Source organism: Echinops telfairi, unplaced genomic scaffold, assembly GCF_000313985.2.
Source record: "Echinops telfairi isolate 266 unplaced genomic scaffold, ASM31398v2 ScPeMD7_7475;HRSCAF=8513, whole genome shotgun sequence".
In the NCBI taxonomy this organism is placed as follows: domain Eukaryota; kingdom Metazoa; phylum Chordata; class Mammalia; order Afrosoricida; family Tenrecidae; genus Echinops; species Echinops telfairi.
Genome location: NW_022111379.1, coordinates 32034967 through 32042104, shown reverse-complemented (window position 1 = coordinate 32042104; position 7138 = coordinate 32034967). Strand labels below are relative to the sequence as shown.

Genomic DNA, 7138 nt, shown 5'->3' with positions numbered 1-7138 from the left:
GTAACATCGTGATAAACGGAGAAAAGGTTGAAGCTGTCAGGGTTTCCGTCTTGCTTGGATCCACAATCAATGCCCAGATCAAAATGTGCATTGCATTAGGTAAATCTATTAAATAAGACCTCTTCTGAATATTGAAAAGCAAGGATATTACTTTGAGGACTAAGGTGCACCTGACCCAAGCTATGGTATTTTCAATGGCCTCAGATGCATATGAAAGTTGGACATTGACTAAGGAGGCCAAAGAAAAATGGATACATTTGAGTCATGGTGCTGGAGAAGACTATTGAAAGTACCCTTGACTACTAAAAGGACAAACTGATCTGTGTTGGAAGAAATAAGACCAGAGTGCTTCTTAGAGGCAAGGGTAGCAAGACTTTGTCTTACATACTTTGAACATATTGTCAAGAGAGACCAGTCCCTGGGGAAGATCATCACAGCTGGTAGAGAGGTACCAAAAAGAGGAAGGCCCTCAATGAGATGGATTGAGACAGTGGCTGCAACAATGGGCTCAGGCATGGAAACAACTATGAAGATGGTGTAGGATAGGGAAGTATTTTGTTCTGTTGTGCATAGGGTCGCTATGGGTTGGAATTGACTCACTGGCACCTACCAGCAACAACACATGGTTATTACACACGTAACATCCAATCTATGGTGCCACCAATGACCCAAAACATACTGTCATTGAGTCAGTGTAGCATCAGATCAACCCTACAGGACAGGGCAGACCTGTCCCTGTGCATTTCTGAGACTGTAACTCTTTGTGGGACTAGAAAGCCCCGTCTTCTTCCCGAAGAGTGGCTGGTGGTTCCAAACTGCCAATCTTTCGGCTCACAGCCCAACTTGTAACCACTGTGCCACCCAAATTCCTCACCATCGATGATAAGATGTACCATTATTTTATTCACCACTAAAAATAAAGAACCATGACATAAAGCTGTCTGAGCTGTCGGAGCCTGCCTAAGAGTTGAACGGTCCTGAAAGGGGAGTGAGGATTAAGGAAAAAAGAGAGACAAAGTATTGGGAGGGCAACAGTGAATACTGAAGCCCCGAGTTTATTCTGCATCTTCCTTTTATACATGCAGAAACAACCCAGGGTTATAACTAGTCTATTATGACCATTTATCAGCAACTCTATATTCTGCCAAGTTAAGTGTTCTTTGATAAAAATTAAACATTCTGTTTTCCCAGAACTCGCATACGTCCTTGTTCTTTTTTTTTTAGTCTCAATGTCAAACTGCAGAAGCAAGCAGCAGATACTGACACCTGGGTCATGATATCTCAGCCGTTTCAAGGCCTTCAACACTGATCAGGTAGGCTATTTATTACATATGTGGGAAAGAGCCCTTTTAGACTTAGATGTGCTAGATAATAGATCACTTTTGTATCTGCATGAAAATGAGTTCACTGTAGAAGAGTTCAAACTCTTCCGAACCACTTTTTGACTCAGCATCACTAATGACCATGTTTTTCACATGACAGCATTGAGGACCATCAACCGTGTGGGTGAGGCCACGTTTCTTCAAAGGCCTCTTCTCTTCTGCCTCCAGGATTACCTTCCCAGCCACTGACACCCTCCAAGTTGTTACAGATGTGTCCAGAGGGACTCATATCTGGTGGCACCTGTCAATCCTGATTGTGAGATGCATCCTGACTTCCAAACTCCCAATCAACTTAATGCCGAGTCAATTCTGACTCAAAGTCTTATAGCAACCCTCTTGGGAAACATACACCAAGACTGCCATCTCTCTAGATGCCGACTATAACATCTTTTTCCCCTACAGTGGCTCGTGGGTTAGACCCTCCAACATTGTGTTTAGCAGCCAAGCACTGTAACTACAGTGTTACCAGAGCCCCATGATTTACATATGTAAGGATCTTGGTGGTGCTGTGGGTTAGGCATTGAGCTGCTAAGCACAAGGTTGAGGGTTCAATCCTACTAGCCATTCCATTCCACAGGAGAAATGGGAAGGTGTCTTCTCCCATGAAGATTTACAATCTTGAAACCTTCTAATAGGGTTGCTATGAGTCAGCATCAACTTGTTGGCAGTGGATTTGGTTTAGTTTATGGTAAGTATAAAGGAGCCCTGGTGGCACATGGTTAAGCATTTAGCTGCTAACCAAAAGGTGGTGGTTCAGGCCTACCCTTAGGAGAAAGATCTAGTGATCTGCTTCCATAAAGACAGCCCAGAAAATCCTTTGAGACAGTTCAACCCTGTCACATGAGGTCATTATGAGTCAGAATTGATTCAGTGGCATCTAACCACAATAAGAAATCTTATAAACAGGGTTCTGATCTGTCTGACATTTTACATAAATGGGGTCTGAATGTTTTTACAGGTCAGTGAAAATGAAGGAAAGCTTCAGTGGAATGGATTGACACAAGAGCCACGACACTGGGTTCAAACCCCGACAGTCGCCAAGATGGTGCAAGACTGGACAACGTTCCCTGCTATTGTGTGCCAGGTTGCCGTGAGTTGGAGCTGACTTGAATACACCTAACAAAATGTCAACAACAACACTCCAAACAGACAGCAACTTTCTTTTGCACTTAATATGTAGTTTTAAAATCAATCCATATCAAGTTATGTAGCTTTAGTTCATTTCTTCTAACCACCAGGAGATATTCCAATGAATGACTATACCATATTTTACTTAGCCATTCCTACTATGGGGCATCTGCATTGCTTCCAGTTTCGTAGCATAACCAACACCCTGCCTGTGGCAGTTACATAATCTGTCAACTTGAGGAAGGGGTAGAGTCTAGCCTGTCAGTCCGGTCGTAGCTGGATGATCCCATTTGGAGGCACGATGGAGATAAATAGCTCACTGCAGACCAGTCACATGCTCTCTGCTTCATCTCCCTGTGAGACATTCCTGTTAACAAGCCACCTGAAGCTATACTGTTGGCGGCCAGAGCCCTGGAGCTGGAGGAGCCATGTGGAAACCTGCACCAGCGCTGAGATGCTTCTACCGCCACTAGATCCACAAGACTTTCCACCCACTGGCCTGTGGTCTTCCTGCACTCAGTGTCATCACACGTGTTGTGTGAGTCTGAAGAGGAATTTACAGACTGGTATTAGACATAGGGGCTAATATCGGACTTATGGACTTGATCTGGACTGGGCTGGGACGTTTTCTGAATATACAATTACTCTTTGCTATAAAGTTCTCTGTTACACACATATGAGCGTCTCTGGATTTGTTTCTCTAGTCAACCTGGACTATCACACTGCCACAGAGAGACCCTTGGCTGTGCTTCCTTGCGCATTCTCTGAACTTCTCTTGGGCATAGGGAATGCAGGGCTGTAGTGAGGGCAATGGAAATAAATGATACACTTTCATCAGATGCTGACAAATGACTCTATATCAATGTAGCCTCCCTGTTGTTAGTTGCCGAAAGGTGGACTCTGGCTCCTGGCACCCTTATGTGCGACAGGATGGAGGGTTGGCCCGTCCTGTGCCATTTTCATGACTCTTGGTCTGTTGGGAATTGCCGGCACTCCTGCAAACAACTTCTGTTGTGGTCCAGGGGATTTTCATGAGCGGATTTTCAGAAGCAGCCTCCTAGACTTTTCTTCCTAACCTCAGGCTAGAAGCTCTGCTGAAACTTTTCCCTGGGTGACCCTGCTGGTACCTGAAATACTGGTGGCACAGCTTCCAGCTTCCCAGCAACACTCAAGCATCACAGCCAGCAATGAACACATGCAGCCCATGTCCACTTGAAATCGGTATTCTTGAAAGTTTGTGCCAATTGGAGAACAGTTCCTGCCCCCCTGGGGGGCAGATCAAGAGTATTAATCAGCATCGTCCATCACAGGTGCCTGAGAAAGGAGCAGGTGGAGAGTCGCTTGGTCTGTGAAAACCGCATTTCACCCCCAGCATCAGACCCATGTTTAGAAGTTGACGAGTTGCTTCATATTTAGAAGTTGACAAGTTGCTTAATAACGCCCCAGAGTGACTCACCGTGGCCAGTGACACCTGACCGCGCTGAAGACAAAGCCGCCATTAGATTAACTGCTGCAATGAAAGAACTCCCCCCATGGACTTCCTAGATGGGGTCTGAAGCCTCTGACGATGCCCCTCAGCCATGACCCCTGGTGTTCTCCAGTGGCGAGAGGAGCCTGCTCGGCCCTGCCTTTGGGCAGGTGTGAAACGAAAATCCCTGATCAGGAGCTCTGGTCCCCCAATGTCTCAGTTATCTGATGCTACAACAAAAATATCCCCCAAGCAGATGGCTTTCAAGCCTGGGAATTTATTGTCTTACAGCGCTGAGCCTGGAGATCAGCATTCCTGTCACTGGCAGGACTATTCTCTGCTCACTCCACCTGACTCCTTGTTTCCTCCAGCTCCGGGCAGACCTGGGCACTCCCTGGCTTACAAGTGGCTCTCCCGGGGCCTCTTTCCCATTGTGTGTGTGTGTGTGCATGTGTCAAGGAGCCCTAGTGGCCTCGTGTGTTGTGCATTGGGCTGCTCCCCTCAAGGCCAGCAGTTCAAAACCACCAGCTGATCCACTCTACAGAAAAATGATGTGACTTTCTGTTCCCATAGAGAGTTCCAGCCTCAGAAACCCCCAGGGGCCGTTCTCTCGTGTGCCCCCGGGCCACTGTGAGTCAGCGTGGACTTGAGGCATTGAGTGTTGAGTTTGAGTGCGAGTGTCCACGTCACTTATACTCGTTTATGAGCTACCGCACAGAAGGGACCAAGCTCTGGCCTCAGGAACATCACCAAAGAGAGCGATTTCCAGACTCATATTCACAACCTGTCTTCTTGGAGGGCCCCAATTCACTTCATGCACAGCCACCTTAGTGAGCAATGGGAGGTGGCACTTAAAGGGGTGGAGATCACTTGAAGAGGATCCCTGGTTACACTTTGGGCTACTAACCTCCCAGTTGGCAGTTCGAAACCAGTAGTCGCTCCTCAGGAGAAAGAAGGGGCATTCTACTCCCATAAAGAGTTACGATCAACCTGCTGCACTGCTTTGTATGACTAGAACAGTGGTTCTCAACCTTCCTAATGCCGCCACCCTTTCATACAGTTCCTCATGTTGTGGTGACGCCCCAACTCCCAAACCATAAAATGATGTTCGTTGTTACTTCATCACTGTAATTTTGCTACTGTTATGAATCGGGCGACCCCTTTGGGGGTCACGACCCACAGGTTGAGAACTGCTACACTAGAAGACGATGCAGGAGGCTGACACTGTGGCAGCTTTCTGACTTGGAATCTGCCATGACTGTCACGCCCAGAGATAAGGCCCTACCAGAGCCGAAAGCACTAGGTGGAGACATTGTTGTGGGGCCCTTCTAGAATACTGCATTGGCCTGAGCACCGTCTCCCATTGTGGGACTATTAAAAGTATGCGTTCAAGAGACGGGAGTTTCTCTGATTCTGATGATGACAACTGTTTGGAAACATAAGCGACAGAAGTATTTAACCCTCCTCCCAAACCAGAGCTAATTCCGTTTGAACAGAGCAGCCAGAATCCACATGTTGCTGGCAAAGAGAAGATGAACAACTAATAGGGTGCTGTCCTACAGGAATGGGGTCAAGATGCGGTGGCCACTGAGCTGGGTTGTCCGGACTGGCGGGCACGATTGAGAAAAGCAGACAGTCTGAGATTTGCTTGCTAAGAAACGTAAGAGTGAATCTGATGAGGGTACAAAGAATTAGAAAGCAAGCTGGGTCAGTATGTGCATGGTGGCAAAAAGGCAGAATCCACGGAGGAAGAAAACGGGCAAAGAAATGAACTATAAAGGCCGGTAGGAGATCTCAGAAGAAGCTTCTCCAGAGAAACTGGCTGGTGAAGTTTCCTTCAGGTTACAAGAACCAACGTCATGAAGATCATTGGTAATAAGAAGGCAATTGAGTGGAGGACAAATATTTGGAGAATGATGAGGGCAATGAATGTACAAATGTGCTTTACACAATTGATGTATATATATGGATTGTGATAAGAGTTATATGAGCCCCCAATAAAATGATGAAAAAATAGATGAAGCATGATTCCAAATTTGAAAAGCATATTTATGCTTATAGAAAAAAGAGTAAAAAACTATACGCTAAAAAAAAAGGCAATTGAACTTCTGACGGAAACTACCGAAGTTGAGCAAAATGGTGGTCTTTTAAGAATGGATGGTAGTTGGAGGAGAATACCAGGTGGAGTTTTTCAAAATCTGAAAAATACTGCTGGCATCGGCGAAGTACAAATGAACATTGTCTGCACTGAGAATCACAAGGAATCTGAAATCAGAAAGCTGCTCAGAGGAGGAGAACCCAGGTGCTGGGGAAGACCATGAAGCAAGCTATTAAAAGTCGACATTTTCCAGAAGATGCGGATACATCAGGAGAAATGTTCACAAGGGTACGAATGAGGCTTTGGCCTCTCTCCATGAGTCACCGGAAGGACCTGGAGAAAGAGTCAGATACAGAGGACACCTTTGAGGTTGATCCTTCTCGTACTAGAGACGTCTTTTAATGATTTCGACAGTTTGGACATTGGGAGGAACAAGCCTCTAAAAAATAGCATTGTGATGAACTGTTCCTACTGAGAATGCTGTGTTGTATTTTGCACAGAACTTGGACGTGAGACAACTGTTTCAACTAAACTTGAATTTATGGGGCGCTAAGTGTGACTGATGGGTTACAAAGTTCTCGTGTCTGACAAAATGCTTTAAAATGCATAACAGAGGATTTGATTTCTCAATTTCTTGCATGTGTTCATTCTGAATATGTTGGTGATCATTTTTTTTTCCATCCCACTTGAAAGTTCGTTTTCCCGGATTTATCTTTGCCATGAATCATGCTTTGGTTTCAGAAGATTCCATTGAGAGGGTCTTAATGGGACACAGAAGGAGCACTGCGGGCACAAGGGTGAGGTGCTCGGCTGCTATCCAAGAGTTTGGGGGCTCAAACCCCACAGTGGCACCACGGAAGAAAGACCTGACTGACCATCCGATGGAAAGCCCACAGCCTAGAGAACCTTCTAGCTCACAAGCAGCCATCTAAGTGAGGAGTCAACCAAGTCCACACAAAGGAAGCACACCAGCCTTGGATCCAAAGACGACAATAACAAAACTCAACTATGACAAAGGGAAACATATCAGAGCCCAAATTGCAAACACCCAATTTATAGAAG

General features: G+C 45.8%; 1 pseudogene; it reads left to right on the top strand.

Annotated features, from left to right (window-relative positions):
* The first annotated feature begins 2424 nt into the window (after positions 1–2424).
* On the top strand, positions 2425–6478 carry LOC101654059 (annotated as a pseudogene).
* Positions 6479–7138: the final 660 nt, after the last annotated feature.